General features: G+C 45.4%; 1 long non-coding RNA gene across 1 annotated transcript; it reads right to left on the minus strand.

The window, feature by feature from the left end:
- Positions 1–2,566: 2,566 nt before the first annotated feature.
- LOC144097159 (uncharacterized) lies at positions 2,567–3,551 on the minus strand. Its single transcript, XR_013306925.1, has 2 exons — positions 3,483–3,551; positions 2,567–2,687 (listed from the first exon to the last, which is right to left on the minus strand). It is a non-coding gene; the product is annotated as an uncharacterized LOC144097159 (long non-coding RNA).
- Positions 3,552–20,030: the final 16,479 nt, after the last annotated feature.

The raw sequence follows: 20,030 nt of genomic DNA on the forward strand, positions 1-20,030 counted from the left end.
AGTCGTATGACCTCCTTTTTTCCTGACATTTATATTAAAAAGTCTTTTCATCGGACCGATATTGGTGATAAACTTCAGGCGTTAATTTGTATTCTTAGAGCCCACATATTTCAAGAATCCCATACGATTTGAAGTACGGCGGGTAACTATCGGTCAGCTCTAGGTTACCGATAAATGGTATTGCTTTTTATTTAATTGATAGGAGGGAATCTATATTTGTGTTAATTGTTGTTTACCACAAGAGAGAGCAATTGCAAAGGCGTGAGTGGATAAAGGAATAGAACATCTGCCGTTTGATACTGACTGGAAGATAACACCTTACTCTATTTGAGATGCCTAAAGCGCGAGAGAGATCAAATTTATGTGCGTCAATATGATCATTCCACAGGAGATTTTCCTAGCATGTAACACCTAGGAATCTGGTAGTCGAAGACTGATTTATGTCCATGCCATTAAACATTAAAGATGAAAATGAAAGCAGTGTAGTGCCTTTACAGCAGAAAAGTATATACTTCATCTTGTTTTTGATCAGTGCGAACCTCTTTCATCCCTGCCATGAGGTTAAGCTGAACATCCATTTGCTCGCCTCCATAAATAATGCCTGTGAATACGTTCCAGAGGAGAACACGTTCGTGTAGTAAGCAAATAGCACCAGATTTGCAGCGCCCGTTATAATGACAATATCATTGCATACAGAAAAAATAAGACTGGCCCTAGGATGGACCCTTTCAGTACTCCGTATGACTTACTGTTTGTCTGAGAGCGTACACCATTGATCGCACTGTATTGCGCGGGATGTTAAACAACTCTTAAGAAGGGTCAAAGCTGTACCCCTGATACCATAATATGGAAGTTTTTTTAATAGTATATCATGCTGAACGCTACCGAGTGCTATCGAGGAATATATCCAGAGTTCGAACTTTTTTCCAATAATGAGTAGAATTTGTACTTTTATTCCAAGTAGTGCTCCTTCTGGTGACCTATTTTTCTGAAAGGCAAATTGCTGCATTACTATGATATGTTGCGAGGTGACAAATCCAACGAGCTTTTGTATCTAATGTCTTCGGTTATTCTGGCGAATACAAAAAGCACAAAAATTGGCCTATAATTGTTCGGGTTATCAAACGAGACTCTCTTATGTATAGCTGTCATACAAGCAAGTTTGATTTTGGATGGGAAAACTCCTGTTGAGATTATTAGGTTACAAATATGTGCAGTAGGGGTGCTGTCTGTTCGACTCACAGCCTTCAGTGGTTTCTGGTTGATGTCATCGCTTCCAGATGCACATTCGTCTTTTATAGAGATGATTGCATCATGCACCTCCCTCGTTATGCACTTGTCTCGAAATGCGTCCAGATGCTGCCCGTAAATCACAGCTAGTGAGGCGCATGGCGCTATTCAGTGAAATTTCGCAGTTCCTGTTTAGCATGGCCACTTTGCGAATAAATGCGCATTTGTGGCTTAATTGTGGTGATTACACTGGCCATCAAACGAGGCGCAAGGACTAGGAGCCTGCAATTTCTACATAACGTGAACAAAATTCAGCAGCCCCATGCGCGACAGTCATGCGCGACAAGAGAACCAGCAAGGTATATGTGTTCCCGCTCGCTCTGAAACCGCAGTTCTCACTGCAGAACGCTTAGTGAGCTGTCACTGCCTGCCTAGCTGCGTGTATGAAAAACGACGCTGTCTCACTTACCAGCACAAAAGAGAAGTTGACATTGCAAGCGCACTCAAGATGTCTCCATAAAATTTTGCTTCTCAGTAAGATAACATAACTGTACTTTTGTGATCGGGTTGACGTTTATTCAGCGGCATGAAATGCAATTCTTTTGTAGAAATTTTAGTTAAACTTTAAAAATCATTTTTTCGTGATTCAGATTTGTGGCTTTTGCAATGACGTCGATAGCTTTAGGGGCGCCTTAAATGTTGCGTGTATTACCGATGTTCGTGGCCTACCCTAAGAGATCCGTGTCACAGAGCGCTTCACATAACTGCAGTTAACTTTTCAAAAATAAACTTTGTCGTAAAAACCAGTATTTCCGTCTTTTTCACTTTTCTCTCACGTAACAAAAGCTAAGTATCTAGTTAAATCAGCGTTTTTATCATTGCAAACTTCTAATAAATAGATATATGCCAACTTAAGGTGGTATCCGGTGCTCCTTTAAGGCCATCCGACTTTAATTTCTTGCAAGTGAGGCGCTTCGTTTTTCTTTAGCGATTGCGTGCGCATAATGTGGAGCAACACCGACCACTTGGCGCCTAGTATACTTGTTAAAGATTTTTCGAAAAAGTCCCTTGCGGTTCCATACAGCGCCGATTGTAACAGCGGAAGCCGCACGCGTCCTTGAGAGAGCACAGCGCAGGGTGTAGGGAAGCGCAACGGAGTACAACCCCCCGCAACTTCTATTCACCCGGTGTGGTTGTTGCTGGCTTTGTAGCGACGCCTGACACGATTATTTCAGCTTAAGTTCTGGAGTTTAGTTTTGTACGACGACATATCAGAAACTAAAGATCTCACGTAAGTTAAAAAATGAAGAATATAAAACAAACGTCACAGCGTGAGCACGAAATCGAATAACTTTATTTTAATTAGAATTCGGGAGTAGTATTCTTGTCTGTGCACGATGTTCTGGACACATTTTTCCGAGTTTTATTTCGAAACAGCTGATTCGTATCACTGTTGTCTGAAAAGCAAACAAAAGCCCGTCATTATTTATGGAACCATTTGAAGTGAGAATATTAAATTTAAACAATTGTTGGTAAATACCTTCGGAATATATGAGCTAGGGGTGTCCCTAGACTGAACAAACATATCATTAACTCCAAGATAAATCCTCACTGAAATCAATTAGTATGTGGGAAGCTTCTGCAGAGTCCAGGAAAAAGGAAGTTTCAGAAGTAAGCAATGTTACACAGCACACTTTCCTGGTAAATATATCTAGAGCAAACCATTTTGAACCGTCATGGCAGGCTGCCAGCAACTGTTACAAGAAAAATTCGTTTTTTTTTTTCAAACAAGTCCCACACCTCATATTTCCTTTACGTAATTTGGGGAGCTAGCCTTTGAAAAAAGCGTATATATGGTGTGACCGGCGTTAATATGCATGAGGAGACATCGCGGTTGCTTGTTCCTGCTTCCAACGAATACTTGCTTGTCTCTTGGACGGTGACGGCTCCTAATGGTGAATTGCCGGATTAGAATACTCAGCGAAAACTTATGATCCATTGATTTATCGAAATAACATATAATGCCTCGGCGCATCAACTATGGTCTCATAATTCAACTGCTGGCACCAGGAAACTGCTCATAGGGTCAATATATTATTTAACATCCTGCTCTTGGACCTTATAGTTCCGCATACATCCTCAATTTATTTAGAAAGGTGCCCTTGAGACAGAGTACGGAGTGCATATTTTCTAAACTAGAGAAACGGAGGCATAATGTTTCCACTGCGACTGAGGTCGACATATAAGCTGACCTTCGGTTCCAGGTTGTTCTCAGTGCAATGAGTGCACATCATACGCTGGTGGCGACAGACGGTGATCTGAAAATTAAAGAGCAGCTGCGTTACAAACAAATACCACCTCGCCAAATTAAATGATCTGTGAAGGCATAAAAATGCATTTAAATGCCATAGATCCAAACCAAATGTTTAGCGCCTGACTTACAATTGATTCATGGCGCAGGGCCGGTTTAATGGAGGTCACTGGGAGAGGCGTTTTTCCTGCAGGGTCCCTATTTAAGCTGAGTAAGAGAGTTGTCAAGTAGGCAAAATATGCCAGTCTTGTCACTCTACGCCGTATTCATACGAGTTATCACCAGCAAAAAAAAAAAGAGTTGCACACAAGGAACTGCACAGGGCCAGCCCATGTCCTGTAACTGCACAGGACACCGGACCGGTCCGTGTCCTCTGCAGTTACAGGACATGGACTGGCACTGCGTGGTCGGCTGTTCTGTGCACATCTTTTTCACCAACATTTATTATTATTTATTAACATTTATTACCAACAGGAAGCATTCAGCCTAGCTATGTACATAAGTCAAGAAGCGTTTACTTAAAAAAAAAAAACATGGGCACGTGCGTTTAATGGCTCAAAATAAAGATTGGAACTGACGACTCCATTTAAAAAAAATGCACAAGACGACCTACTACAAGCCTCAAAATTTGCTATTCATGCGAGGAGCCTGTATTAAGGAGTGGTTAACATTTGTGACGTTGCAAGCGCAGCGTTGCCCTAAAAATCCTCTTAACTGTGACCGTGGGGCAAGGGGGTTATTAAATTTAATTTACACAAGAATTATTCGCCGCGTAGCTGCAAACTTTCGTGATAATGTCCAGTATTGGAAGGAAAACGTGCAGTAAAAGATTCACGAGACTGCGTGAATCTCGTAAAGCCCTTGAGTCACATTTTATATTGAAAGAGAAGTACACTGCACTTTACGGCAATCCAATTAAAAAAATGTTCGGCAGTTTGAGCAAGCCAATACACAATCTTTATGCTGATACCTCAGTGATAAAAAGCCAATTTTAATCGAGCTTATTAGTGAGCCACAGAGAAGTCAATAGTAAGAGGAAGCTGGTGGTGGCAGTGGTCTCACGAACAACGCCATTGCTCCAGATGTATCATAAGTCCAAGTATCAAAAGAGCAATGGTTATTCAAAAACTGATTGCTGAAGCAGCCCGATCAATTCCGCTTGGCAGACTCTGCTAAACTGAGCAAGAATTTGCTGCAGTACTAAAACTGGCATAATTATGAATGTATCTTTGTACTCTGAAAACTCATTTCGCCCGAAAAGGATTGTGTTAACTTCACATATTTTCTCGCACTAAACTCACGGTAGTGAAGAAGTTCAAAACACTCACCCGGCTGCGGTAGGACTTGAACTTGCTCTTAGCCTTCGTAGCTTTTGAGAGCGTTGACCTCCACTTGATCCAGACGTGCCAAACGAACTGAAGCTCCCGCCAGGAGAAGGATCCGCCCATGCGAAGCCGCCGTAGCCGCTATCAAAGCTACCACCAAAGCCGCTGCCATAGCCTCCTCCAAGACCACTGCCAAATCCAGCACCAAAACCGCTGTCATAGCCGTACTCACTTCCGAACCCACCGGGACCATAGAAGCCGTATACACCACTTGCAGGCGAACCGTATGAACCCCCCCATGAAATACCGGAGGGACGTCCCCAAGATACGAAGCCTCCAGATGCTGGCGCGCCAAATCCACCTGCGCCTGCATGGGCTGGGCCGGAGCCGAAATGTCTACCACCGAAACCAGCGCCGGAACCTCCGGCACTTGAAGCCAATCCACTACCAAGCGAGCCACCAAAGCCTGCACTGCTTCCAGATTGAGGAGCGCCGCCTAGACCAGCACCTGGACCACTAGAGCTAGAACCGCTCCAGCTGAAACCGCTACCTGGTATAGCCGCGCCAGGTGCACTACTGGAGAACCCACCAGAAACGAATGAATGGCCCCCCTCCAAACCACTGGAGGGACGTCCCGAACCAAAAAAGCTTCGAGATGGTCCTAGCGCGCCAAATCCACCTGCGCCTGCAGTGCCAGAGCCGGAGCCGAAATGTCCACCACCGAAACCACCGCCGGAACCCGCAGCACTTGAAACCGATCCACCGATACCAAAGAAACCAGGGCTCGTTCCTAGCAAACCACCAGAAGAGGAGCCGCTCGAAACACTACCGGAGGTGCCGTCCTCTTCAGTCTTGCTCCCGCCTGCAGGTGCAGCTGCACTGCACGTCAACGAAGCTAAAAAAGAAAAAGAGATTATATCAGTTCATTCTAGTGCCTTTATATCATTGGACGCTCTCGGACTGAAGTACTACGCAAGAGCCAATGTCTTTACTGTATTATTTCAAATCAAATTTATTGAATACACATAAAAGGAACCATCCATAGTTATATGCACAAGAGGGTGCCATAGTCCGTGGACTGTACCGGGACCCTGAACGAGTAACGTATGTAACACTACAAAAAAACCCATTCATCAACTGTACAATGAATATCAGGATAATTAATTGAGAATGAATAAACGAAAGAACACGGAAAAAGGGCGAAGAGTGTAAAAAAGCTGTTACATGTAAAAAATAAGACCTTTCATGAATATTTAAGAATTAGAAAAAGATGAACATGTTTCAAATGATGCTTGCAAAGTACACCAAAATGTAATGGCCACAAAAGAAAGCGTCGTTTGTCAATAATTACCTTGAAGCTTTGGTATTATACAATTGTTATTTGTTGAAAACCCCGCAAACACAGTAGTAATATGATTATTTAGTAGATTTTGGTCGATTGATTTGTAGGTGCTGGATCGTTGGGAAGGTGCAGAGGCTGAGCGCGCGATATTGGAAAAAAATCACAATTAGCTTTAAGCAATAGTAGGGCACAGTTAAACAGATTTCACACTCTGAAGAATGCATCCCTGCTAATTTTCGTACATCGACAGGATATCTTTTTCGAAAAAAGTTTTGCTCGTTGAATAATTTAGACGAGAAGTTGCGCGGCAATAACTTCGTTCGCTGCTGCCCCAAATAATGCACTGCGCTGACGCTGCCAGATGAACCAATACATATATCCTCAGGACACTAAGAGCATCAGCAGCTTATCCACACACGAAAACACAAACTAATTCACAGAGAGAGCACTCCGGCCGTTAGCACACCATGCGTACGCACAAATAACTTAATGTATACCACGATTCAATGCCCCACAATAACGCGGATTATGCCGACAGCATTGTCCGTGAAGCGCACGCAATGAAAACAAAGATGAAACTGACGGAGCATTGACATCAGACAGGATGTCATTGCACCATCTCGACGGATGATTATAGAGAGAGAGAGAGACTCTTTAATGAAGAAACAGAGAATTTAGCCGGCGTTTCAATATCGCTGGCATGCTACTCTGCGTAGGGAGGGGAATTAGGGAGATAAAGACTGAAGGAGAGCAGCGTGGAAGAGGTGAAAAAAAAATAAATAATAAAAAACGAAGATAAAATGCAGCCATGAAATGGGTACTAAGGATGCAGTGGCGAGTATTGATGTAACCTATGGAAGGATGGAGTGCATAGTCCGACGAATGGGCTGACGAAGTTCACTGCAAGAAGAATGCATGAAGGTAACCTGCAAGTGAATTTAGAGCTTATCGAGATGTCCAATGTCTTTTAAATATGTAAAAAGAAAGTTCATTGCAAGTCTCTGTTGCCTGAAGCAGGCTAAGGGGCCTAAAACTTTGTCCATTGTTAGGGGCACTGGGCAGAGCTTCTGCATGCAATGTTCATAGTACGCACGCTCGTTAGCATACGCAGGGCACTCAAGCAGGATATGTTCCACAGATTCTATCGAAGCACAGTTGTCACAATGCGGACTGTTCATTTGTCCAAAATGGTATCGCAGGCCGTTTGTATATGCAGCATTCAGACGAAGTCGGTGATAAAGTGTTTCGAGTTGTCGATGAATTCTGGGTGAGAGTCTTGATCTAAGATGTGGGTCGATTGAGTGAAGAAATTGGTACTGATGTGTCGGCAAACTCCAAAGCCGATACGTTTCTTCGTACACAAAACTTTTAGCCATTTGGGACGCATCAGATTTCGTGAGAAAACTTCTAATGTATCTCTGATGTTGATGGCCCTTACGGGCCGCTGCATCTGCTTTTTCATTAGCCATAATGCCACAGTGAGCAGGTACCCACTGAAATGTTATGCAGTGGCCTGCGGCAATAGCTAAATGATGGATATACCCAATGTCCAGGGAAACTGGCTGGTGATTCGTTTTCTTCAGCAGGTTGGCCAGGATCTGCAGAGATGCTTTTGAATCGGTGAAGATAACCCAACGGCCGGCGGTTCGGCGCAGGATGTAAGAAACAGATTCCTTAATGCCGTGAAGCTCGGCTGTTGTAGAGGAGGTCCTCCGCTGCAGCCGGTAAGAAAGGGCATGGCCTGTTGAGGGCACATAAAGGCCACAAGAAGAAGTTTCTTTAGTAGTTGAACCATCGGTGAAGATATGGGTGTGCTGCGTATATTCTTCGATTAAGTAGGCGAGAGTAGCTTGCAGAAGTACTGCCTGTGGCATGCGGCTCTTTGCACTCACACCTGGAACAGACTTCTTCACCTTTAGAGGAGAGAGTGTCCATGGAGGAAAGACCAGAGGTAGTAGTTTCTGAGGCTGATTAATAGTAGGAAGGGGCAGGAGCTGCACTGCCTGGCCAAAGCTAGAGTTGCTGTGAGTTAGGTGGACACGGTGTAGGAAGTGCTTCTTCCCTTGCAGGACATGGCGGAGATGGGTACGCATAGTTTCCTGGGCGGCAATTACCTCTAGTGGGAGACATCCTGCCTCCGCTACTGTTCCTGATGCAGAGGAACCCTTTGGGATGCCAAGACATATTCGCAGGCAGTTGGTCCGTGCGGCATTGAGAGTCTTATTGCTTGATGTAGATAATCTTTGAAGCACTGGTAGACAGTATCGCAAGGTTCCTTCAACGTAGGCTTTTTCAAGGAGAAGCATTGATCGGCAGTTGCTACCCCACCTTGTTCCCGCCATGAACCTGAACACTTGCGATGCTGCAGTGATCCTCGCACGGAGGTTTTTGATCTGAGGTGACCATGACAGATTATAGTCGATTACAACACCCAGGAATCGCTATGATCGTACATATGGCAGGGATCGTTCGCCTAGGAGCAGCGGATATCGGGTCATCGTTTTTCTTGTAAACGCCATTGCAACACTCTTTTCTGGCGAGAGACGAAGACCTCTGGAAGCCAGGTACATCGAAATGTGCAATAGTGCTCTCTGAAGACGTTGCTGGGTAATATAGCGCGAACGTGACGCGGTCCAGATGCAGATATCATCAGCATAAATTGTTATGCGGACCCCTCGCGGAAGGTGTCTTCTTATGTGAATAAGGACAATATTGAACAGGAGAGGGCTGAGCACCGCTCCCTGTGGTACGCCCCTCTCCACTGCGTGAAAGCGTGTTGGGCCGTTTGGAGTGGTAATAAAAATTTGTCGTTCTTTTAAATAATGCCCAATCCACTTGTATAGCCTTCCTCCAAGGCCAAGACTGCCAAAGGCTGCGAGAATTGCATGGTGAAAGACGGAGTCAAAAGCGGCCTTGATGTCTAGGAAAACGGCTGTTGGGATGTACCCAGCATGAAGGCACTCCTCAATTGATGAGACGAGGGCGATGATATTGTCAGTCGCAGACCTGTTTTGACGGAACCCGTTCATTTCTTGGGGGAACTCATTTCGGCTTTCTAGGAACCAAGTTATGCGCTTGCAGATCATGCGCTCCATGAGCGTACCTACGCAGCTCAGTAGGGCAATGGGCCGGAATGATGCGTAGCTTGTTGGCTGCTTACAGGGTTTCAAAACGGGCACGATTTTCGCCAGCTTCCATTCCGTGGGGACCTCACCAGCCATCCAGGAAGAATTGTAATAGTCCAGGAGTCGAAGACGGAAGGTGTGGGGTAGCTTTGCAATGGCGTCATAGGTCACCTCATCATGACCCGGAGAGGTGTGCCTGTTTGTCTCCGCGATAGCTGTGGATAGTTCTTCCATTGTGAAAGGCAGGTCTAACGCTGGCACTGCCGCCTTTGGGATGCCTGTTTGACCATCTGCGGAGAGTGTCGAATGCCCTGACCCTGCCGACAGCAGCTTGCAGTATTCTTCTGAGACTTCTTTTATAGATTTTTGTTCGTGAAGGGAGAGTGCAGCGAAGGGGTGGAGTTGTTGAAGTGGCGTGCGCATACCTCTAACTATCCGCCAAATATTGGTTACTGGTTTGCGCACATCCAGCGTAGAACAAAAGTCACGCCACTTTTGCCGACTGAGTTTATCCATGTAGCGTCGAATGTGACGTTGTGCCCGTCGGCATGCACGTAGGTCATCGAGGCTTTTTGTGCGCAGAGCTTTCCTTTCAGCTCGCCTGCGTATAGCGCAAAGCCTTTGGAATGTGTCATCATTTGAAGGTAGGTTATCATTTTTAGCTGTAAGTTGTGTACTCGCCCTCAGGCAATAGGCAATTGTCGATGCTAATTCCTCATTGCGAGTTGCCGTAACTCCTCTGCTTACAGCGTCCTTGTATGCGTCCCAGTCTGTAGATTTTATAAGGAATTTCTTTGGGTTCATCTGCGCATGGAAAGCCGATATGAGGATTGGGTAATGGTCGCTTCCACGTGTCTCCAAATCAGTGCACCAGCCAAAGTTGTGGGCGAATGAACTTGTGACAAATGTCACGTCGATGCTGCTGGTAGTCGTCGGGCCTCGGAGGTAGGTGATGCTGCCGTCATTTAATGGCTGAACTGAATGCTTGGAGAGAAGTTTTGCAAGCTTGGCACCTCCGGCACATGTATGTGAGCTGCCCCAAATTTCATTATGAGCATTGAAGTCTCCGCAAATAATATGCGGAGAGGGCGTCCTTGCTATCAAGTCTTCAAGTCTCAAAGCATCAAATGGCGTGCCTGGCTCAAGATATACTCCAATCAGAGTGTACTGTTGTCCGGCAATAATTGCGGCAGCGCATACGTATTCATTGTCGCTGTGAGGCGGGACATCAACCGGTGAGGCCGGGATATCCTTGCGAAAGCCTATCAGCAATCTGCTGACGTTATTTGGTCGTTGTGAATGATGGAAATAGTATCTATTGAGTCGGTAAGTTTCCTCGACGCGTGATTCACAGATGACTATGAAGGGGAAGCGGTACGCTCGCACGAGCTGTCGGAAATCTGAGAGTTTAGAGCGTAGCCCGCGAGCGTTCCACTTTAAAATGGTGCATGTACGAAAGATGTTGTGGATTGTCAGCTGCGGTGAAGTTCTCGCTGTGGAAGCCATGATTACTGAAGTGTGGTATTACACCCCTCCGGAGCGTAGGAGACCGACACCAACGGCTCCATTGCAAGGACAGCTTCTACTTCTGGGAGTCTTCCTGACGAGGGGTTTGCACGGATAAGAGCCTTGATGGCTGCAAACAGCATCGGAATCAGTAGACATGTGACATCTTGTTCAGAGCTTCCGGTTTGCTGCCTGCCGCTGATCTTCTTGTCATGTTGTGGCGCCCTAGGATCAGAGCAAGCGACGCTGTTTGTCGGGTCTTGTGTAGTGCGTTGCAGTAGCTTTGATGAAGGAGAAGAACCAACGGACTTCCCACGCTTCTTTTTTGCCGCATCTGCGTAGGACTTGTCAGCTGCTCTGCCACGCTGTGTTGACTGATTCTCGGAAAGAGCTGCCGTAGTCGTGAAAACCACGTCGGGGTTAGGTGGTGGTTCATGGCGCTTAGGGGGTTTCCCTTGTGTTTGCTCTGCCGTGCGAGCAACTGTGGCTGCTTTCTTTTTATAACACCCTCCATAGGAAGCAGGGTGTGGGCCACCGCAGTTAGCGCATTTAGGTTGCGCTCTCGAAGTGCATTCTTTGTGCGAGTGGGGGCCAGCACACACTTTGCAGCGCACGGGGCCGTTACAGTGTCTTGATATGTGGCCATGCCTCTGACATTTATAGCACTGAGTTGCTGCTCCGACGTATTCAGTTACAGGGTAACTACAGAACCCCAGCGTAACTCGTTTTGGTAGCGGCGCATCTTTTGCGAATTCCAATATAACGGTGCGACGGCGTACCGCTTTTATCTTTCCACCATCCTCAGGAGTGTAGGCGATTAGCCTCCTTGCTGAGAGGACGTCTTGGTCGCGTAGATATTCCTGCAGATCTTCGTCTGTGTAGGTGACAGGTACATCTTGTATTTTATGATTATAGCGATGAGTACGGCGCGTTTATATTTATGTTTGGCACAGCGTTATGAATGCCTCTGTAGTGGCCCGACTTCTGAATGGCTCACTTAGGCGCCACAAGGCCATGGAAGCTTCGCTGCCTATCGGAATGAAACGAAGTACTGCCAGATTCCTGCGAATTACTTACCGTTTAACTCCATATAATAGAGAACACGTTTGGCAGTACCGGACGGGATGTCCGAATTATCCAGACTTCCTAGTTAACGGGAGTGTAATGAACTTGATTTCACTTAATTTCTGAATGTTCAAAGCAATCAACCTCGCTTTCCGACCAGTACCTCTTCGTTTCAGCGAATGCCAAAACGATTCCCCCAACCACAGATATGTCTTTTCTATTTGAATAGCTACTTTTATCCTTTTTGTCAGGCAGCATTGCGGAAGTCTGGGCACATTGCATTGGAGAAAATCATGGCGGCTTACGCCGTCTGCCCCTATACGAGTACCGCCAACCGCCAAAGGAGTTGAAAACATGATGCCGATGCTCGCGGTTGGGCACCTGGCGCCATCTTGGCGTGCGCAGTGGAGGTTGGCGGCCCCGATAAGCTGTGAGGGTAGACGGTGTACACCCTCCTAAATCTCTCTTTTATAACGCCATGACACCGTTGCTTTCCATGTCATGGCGTTATATTGGTTACGTGGCTATACATTGTGACGACAAGACGGGGCTATATTTTAAGAGCGTGAGCTCTTATTCATCACGTTTCGAGATTTCGTGGCGTCTCCTACCACCCTGAAATCACAGCGTCATCTGTGGCAGCAACTAGAAAACACCACATCTCGCATTGAGACTTGTAGCGCCATCTACAATAGCAGTGTAGAAACAACCACCTGCCGTGTGCCAATGATGACGTCACGGCCCAATATGATGGATACGGGTGGAACTATCTGAGTATGACGTCAAAACGGCGGCATAGTTTCGATTTCTCGACTCCAAGATGGCGGCAATTAAAATTGGTTGTGCCTTCCTATTCCTTTCCCCTCCCCTAGAATGACGTCAAGGGATGAAATGGCGGCATAGTTTAGGTTTCGCGAATGCAAGATGGCGGTCATTAAAATTGGTTGTGCCCTCAAAAATTATCCTATAAGGAGTAGGAAAACTGTCCCGTTACAGAACCGCTATATATGTATACATTCGTTCCGTTATATATGCTGCGACAACAAAGGGCACCGATCCTCGGACAGATACCGAATTTGGTAGGCAAACAATACCCAAAGGGTTTTGGTATAGAAATAAAACCACAATTAAATAATAGGTAAACATTGTATAAATGCAATCACTAATTGAAGCCTTACAATATCGCACCGCAAGCCGAATTCTATGCCCGCCTTTACTCCCCTTATGAAGCAAATTCCGTTTGGGACCTATCTTGAGGAGGAGGAGGAGGAAGAAGAAAGGCAGAGAGGATTAACCGGAAGAATAACCCGTTTGCTACCTTACACGCGGGGAAGCGGTGAGGGGATAAAAAAATGAAAGAGAAAGGAGAGTAGCAAAAAAGCTGAAGTCACTATGAGAGGCATAACCCGACAACGGGTAGACGTGCATCGTAATTTCTCCGATAGATGGCTCTAGGTGTCGATCGCTCCGCTAGGTGGAAAAGTTACGTTACTTTCCCGAACCGCTCATGGTTTTCTTCGCTGTCCCCGCTGGATGCGGCAATAATTTCGTTTTGCGCATGACCAATAAAGCAAACGCTCAATACTTCAACGTCTTCCAGACGGTGGCGGCCTTTTATTTTGCTGCTCCCCATTTCAGCCTTCATTTCGTGCAGAAACATTCGTACAATTTCCTTCCCCTAAAGGCTCGTTTCAATGCACAACGTTTATGAGCAATGGAAGGAAATTTCCTGCACCAACAAGGCTATGCAAGGTAAATAAAAAGAACTGTAAAAAATTAAAAACTATTACTTTGAACATGTGTATACATTTCAGTTTTAAAGTGATAGCCTTTACTGGCGAGGAAACCCAGCGGTATCATGTGTGCTCACCTTACATCATTAGGTTCTTTCGCAAGGAAGACGCCTAAGAGAACTGTTATGGGGAAAGGAGCAGCAATTGGCTGATTCTTAATGCACACCTCTATCGCGTCATTATTGAGAAATAAAAAGATGTTTATGTGAATGCCAATGGCACAATAACTGTGAAACTTCTCGGGTGCCACACCAGAACCGCACCGTGAGGGAAAGTGATAAAGGAGAGAGTGAAAGATGAACAGGCACCGTAGTGAAGGGCTGCGCAATAAAATCGACCGCCTTAAGTTTTGAAACGTGCAATCACTTTGCACAGCGCACGGAACCACCGAAAAACGGCCCTCCACCTCCTACGAAATGCAACCCTTGTGGCTAGGATTTTTGCAACGCCATCTGACTCAGCCACCAAGGCAATGCTGAAGGAGGGAATGCAAGCAGGAAGAAAGATGCGCCGCAGTGGAAGGCCGTATGACGGCCTGGGGTTCTTTAACGTGCACTTCCATCGGGAAGGAGACGAGCGTATTCCATTTCCTTGCATTGAAACGCTCCCGGCACGGTCGCTAATTCATCTGGTGTATACATCGTCAGCCCGTGAACGCCGCAAGATACAAAGGCCTGAATTTCATCCCGCGTCCTTGCACTCAGCTATTGATTGCAGTATGTGAGGTGCCAGAGCCGCATCGCTTCGGCAAGAGCCATGGTGCCGAAGACTACACACGCATGTGGCGACGGCGAAGAACAGTGCTTTGAGAGCGTGAGGGAGAGAGGGGGACTGCCGAGAGTTCTGGAGGACGGTCGGACTATTTTCTCGCTCCGGCTGGCAGCGTCCAACCGGACATTACGGCGGCCGACTTTACAGTGCTCTGGTAACAGTCCTGGCTTTTCGTTCCATCCCGCCAGAGTGCCGCATGCCGAATGGTTCCGCAATGTCCCTCGCCACCACGGCTGTCACCAACGAATTGCGCCAAATATAAAAAAATTGCCGGTATTGTGTTTATCCGCAGTATGATTGTGACACCTATTTAACTGGAAGGCTTTGTTATTGAGTGAAGCCGAATCTACTTTAAGGAACACCTACTACCTCCTTTGTAGACGGAGCCGCAGCAGTGAAGCGCTTAACGTTAATTAAGCTCATCGCAAAGGAAACATTTGCAGTAGTCTGTCGGAAATTGTTAAATAAAATTCTTAGTTTTGATAAAAATTGCTGGCAAATAACAAGTTACGAACTATAATATAAAAAAGGGTAAATTTTTTTCTATCTTAGCAGATTCTGAACTCCCTTTCATCAGTAATCCCTCTAGTCTTCGTTAAAATGGCGTACCACACACAAAAAAGTGGCAGTAACATACGTCGAGCATTCTTTATTCCTAAATGCCATTCCGACAGGGATCACTACTGCGGGCTACCTACAGCGCGATTAATGCATTTCATTTCTGGGCATCAGGTATATAACAGCACTCGTTTAGACTGAACAAGAATATTGGCTCCGCAAAGTGCGACGTGAAGCGTGGGCAGACGAAAGATGGTACTCCGCTTTCGCTTTTGAGTTTCAGTGGTTTGGGCACTCGAGGTACTGATGAGGAGTTCCCAGGTTCAACCCAGCTGCGGCGGCCGTGTTTCGATGGGGGCGAAACGCGAAATGCGCCTGTTGTGCTGTGCGATGTCAGTGCAAGTTAAGGATCCCCATGTGGACGAAATTATTCCGGAGCCCCCCACTACGGCAACTCCTTTCTGTCTACTCTCCCACCTTCCTCCCTTCCCTTACGGCGCGGTTCAGGTGTCAACCGACATGTGAGACAGTTACTGCGCCACTTCCTGTCCTCACAAACCAATTTTCACTCTTGAATTTTCATTTAGTGTTTGCGTCTTTCCGTACTACCAGATGCAGCTACACTTCGATTGTTTTTCAGTATTTTAAAGATTGCTCAGGAAGAAATGATGATGACAATTTTAATTTCATAATGCAAGGGCAGCTGATAGATTTTTTTCGTCGGTTTATAATTGCGGCCTCGGTGGGTAATATTTCAGCGGATGCAGTTTGCTTTGAAAAGTGAATCCCTGGTTCGCTTGCTGGCGAGATAAATTTAATGGACTGCCAAAAAAATATACTCTATCGAGAAGTATCCTGTAAAAAGAATAGCATTAAACAGAAATACAAGCAATTACGTTTTTTATTTTTTTTAGCAAATTTTGTCGGATGTGTGTTTTTGTCAATTGGCGGAGGGCTCGTAGGAAAGATGAAAAATTTCATAGTAGAAAGATTGCCGGTAAATTTTAAGCACCCCCCACCCCCGACACACGCACACTCGGCTGGTTGATGCTTGACTGTTGCCAGTGGAAGCTCGGAGAGTTCTCTCTTCCAGCTGCGAGAGTGTTAACATTCTACTGTCAGAATGATCAGGCTTATCCTGTTTTCAACTTCGCCTCTTCTGGATGAAATAATTACATGTCTCTATCTTTCAATGATCAGGCTGATCCTGTTTCCAACTTCGCCTCTTCTGGATGAAATAATTTCACGTCTGTATCTTTCATAAGAACCAACCCAGCCTATGACCTCAAAGTCCTCTGCTAATAAAAACACCAACCAGGTAATGAAAAGTGGCTTGTATTTTAAAATCTAGATTGATTGCAGAAAAGAACGAAGACGAACTAATTTCCTGGGCAAATGCTTGTTTCGTAAAGATGGGTTGCGCAAGAGGCACAATCACATGAAATAACGGAACATATAGCGCCAAGACACCAGGACGAACAAAGAAAGAGACAGCACGAGCGCTGGTGTCTTAGCGTCATATGTTCCGTCATGACAAACCAACTCGCCCGAACAGCAACTCTGAACATGAATTAAGGTGGGACAGGTGCGCTTGTCCCGTCTTCTTTCACGTGATTGTTCCTTTTACGCAACCCATCTTTACAATAAAATTAACCAACTCAGCCAACAACTTATCTTTCTGAAATGCTATCTGTACATCGTTTGAAAGTATATATCTCAAGCACAAAATTGAACTAGATAATTTGTCACTTCAGAGCCTGCGGCATGGCGCTTAGGGGAAGCACGTTTTACGTGTGGTTCGGCGAAATCAAAACAGAGAGAAGTAAATCCGAGCAATACGCACAGGGAATGCGTAAATGACAAACAAGCTTGACGAGATGCTTAAACGGAATATATTCCGAATGCTATTTATTATTGAAGTACATCTTGTTCGTGCTGTTTTTGATATTGGCTACCTTTAGTTTTTTATACATTGTTTTTCTTATTTTCTGCGTGCAAAAGGACTAAGGTTCAAGACCATCATAATTACGATGGCTTGTATAGGGAAAGACTTGCTTAAATATTAACCATGCAGAAAGTTATGATGTCATATCACAGTTGCGAAGTAAATGATGTGGCATTTAAGCGGGTACGCCTCGAAGGGACTAAACTGGTAATAGAGAGTGCTAGTTATCAAGTTAACAATTCTCCGACAGCTCACAGGAAGCTATAATAACGGCGGCTGTACACTTTGCCTTTAACTCTTGTCAAGCTCATGCAGCATTTCGTGACGGCTTCAAGGTCTAAACTCATTACGGGTTTAGGACGTTCATATACGTAGCACAAAGGAAATGGCGAAGCCACCGTCCCTTACCTGCCAAAAGCAGGAAGCTTGCCACAAAAGGATTCATGGCTGAGGTGCTCTGCCTGGTGTCTTTCCTCTGACTACCTGGGGAAGAGTGAATTCTGAACAGACAAAGTGGGCATATATAGTCCACAGGACCCGGACAGCAGAATTTGTTCGTAGGGCTGCTGTTCTTTTCTTTTCCATTGCCCCCTCACTCATGCAGTAAAAAAAGGAATAAAGCTAAAGTGCGTGACCATGCATTTTTAACAAATCGGTAGTGCACGACGTTCAAAGGAAAGAGAAAAAAGATTCTGCCGGTTTATTCTATACTTTAACGTTCTGCCTAGTGGTTATAGCGCGCTACTAGCAGAAAACAAACCAACGTACTCGAGCGAATAGACAGAACAATTGATATTTTGAGCTCTTTTTTAGGTGTGAACGATCATCGATTCACCGAGGTTTAGATTCTGCATAACTGGGTAGTCTAGAGTTATTGTTTGCATGAAATAATATACATTCTATTATGGGGTTGCCTCGCTTCGAAACTTTTGCTCGCATTTAATTCTTTTGCTCCTAAAACTTGAAGTGAAAGTGCGTCGATCTATCGGTTGGATTTAGTGCAAAATCTGACGTAACATAAATAACAGTTTCCCCATTTCATTACTGTTATAATGGCGAATTTTCGTTTTATTTCCTTCTGGAAGTCACGACACAACTAGAAATGTGTAGCCCCTTTTTCTTGTAAGCTCGTTTTTTCCTGGCTGTCTTTTCAGCTTCCTAACTCAATTGTTAACATTTGAAAAGCAGTGTAACGCTATTTTTATGTCATACTGTCGTGCAAGGGCTATATCAAGGCGGGCTTCGGCACTACGTAGCGTTGGCTGGTGCTAAGCCAAAACCGAACGCAGCTTATGGAAATTAGTATTCTAGAAACGTGCCTGCATGGTTCTTTTCAGCAGCGAGGTGCCAAACAGTTCAAAGGAATCTTGGGACTGTTAGGCGATGAAACATTTGCACCGACTCTATACGGCGCGGCTTTTGCACGGATGCTCATTGGTTCTATCTCAATGGCTCTTCTTTGGTGCTAAGCAGAGAGTCTCGCTACTGCCTGGAAAGGCGCGCAGATTAGATGAAATCAAGAATTCACATATGCATGCTCCGTTTTTTGTATTTGTCTTTGAAGTTCAATCCTATATAACTGAGGGCACCCCATCCTAACCAGTATGCAATAAATTTCTTGCCTCCAGCGTGCGCTTTGATACAAGTGAAAGAAGCAAGACAGAAAGGCTCTACTGGTTGATGCTCCTGCTGATGATGATGTCGATGAAATCCTTTATCAATTGCACCTGAAATTGATGGCCTATCCTCCTATTCCGTGTGTAATGTGGACTTGAAGCACATGTTGCCCTTGTGGCCATCTCCTGCTGAACTTTCGCGTCGAAACTGACAGTATTTCTTGCCAGCGCGCAATCGTCTGTTCTTCCATCCTTTCTGTTTCTGTGTTGTCTTGGAACGCTACACTACATGGTATAGGTCCGTCTTTATGTCATAGTGTGCGAATTGCGGTTCACAGTCTTCTGGGTATTTGCGTAAAGTGTTTTGAAGCAAGAGCTTCACTACGCTGATAATAATAATAATAATAATAATAATAATAATAATAATAATAATAATAATAATAATAATAATAATAATAATAATAATAATAATAATAATAATAATTGGTTATGGGGGAAAGGAAATGGCGCAGTATTTGTCTCATATATCGTTGGACACCTGAACAGCGCCATAAGGGAATGGATAAAGGAGGGAGTGAAAGAAGAAAGGAAGAAAGAGGTGCCGTAGTGGAGGACTCTGGAATAATTTCGACCACGTGGGGATCTTTAACGTGCACTGCCATCGCACAGGTAAAGCCGATTTCACCGTGCGTTGCCGGCTGACCTTCAAGTGAGCCAATGGTCAAGTGTGGCATAGGCTTTACTATATGTGGTCCACTATGGTGTGGTGCCGCACCACTTTACCTTTGACCTTGACCTTTGACCTTTCGATTCGCTGGCAGAGGACGGTAAAATAGGCGGCAGCGTTCATTGGGTGACCAACCTCTAGCGATTAACCATTATTTTAACTGCCACTCGCCAGGGTGGCACGGTGGGCGCGCTGCCTATCCAGTGTGCGGAACGCACTCAAAGTTACAGACGCCAAGCCGCCTCAACTTGCCCGATACCGCCACAGATTTCGTTCCCTAGCCACGTTCAACAGTAGTTAAACCGCAGCTAATTTTTTAGGCTTGAGTATGTGTTTCAATGCATTAAACCAAGTTTATAACTTGTTACGTGTCGTATCTAGATTTTCATCCCGTAGCAAGTATTCTATTCTCCTAAGCCTATAGCGCTGTAGGATTTGTGACCACGTGTCTGAGTAGTCGCTCTCGTACGTGCGTTGTGGTGCCCGGGGCAGGAGTGCTCGGGCTGCGGCGTGTGCGCATTCATCCCCCTCTGCGGACTGATTCCCTGTTGTCCACATGACCTTTGCTTGCCATTCGGTTTCCGTGATGTCCTTTAGGATATCAATTGCTGCATTCCTTATCCTGCCCCTCGTCTACTTCCTGCACGCCTTTGTGAATGGGCGATTACTGCAAGAGCATTTAGGCTGTCGTCTCACAAAAAATTTCCGGCTTCTCC

This window comes from Amblyomma americanum, chromosome 7 (genome assembly GCF_052857255.1).
Source record: "Amblyomma americanum isolate KBUSLIRL-KWMA chromosome 7, ASM5285725v1, whole genome shotgun sequence".
NCBI lineage: Eukaryota > Metazoa > Arthropoda > Arachnida > Ixodida > Ixodidae > Amblyomma > Amblyomma americanum.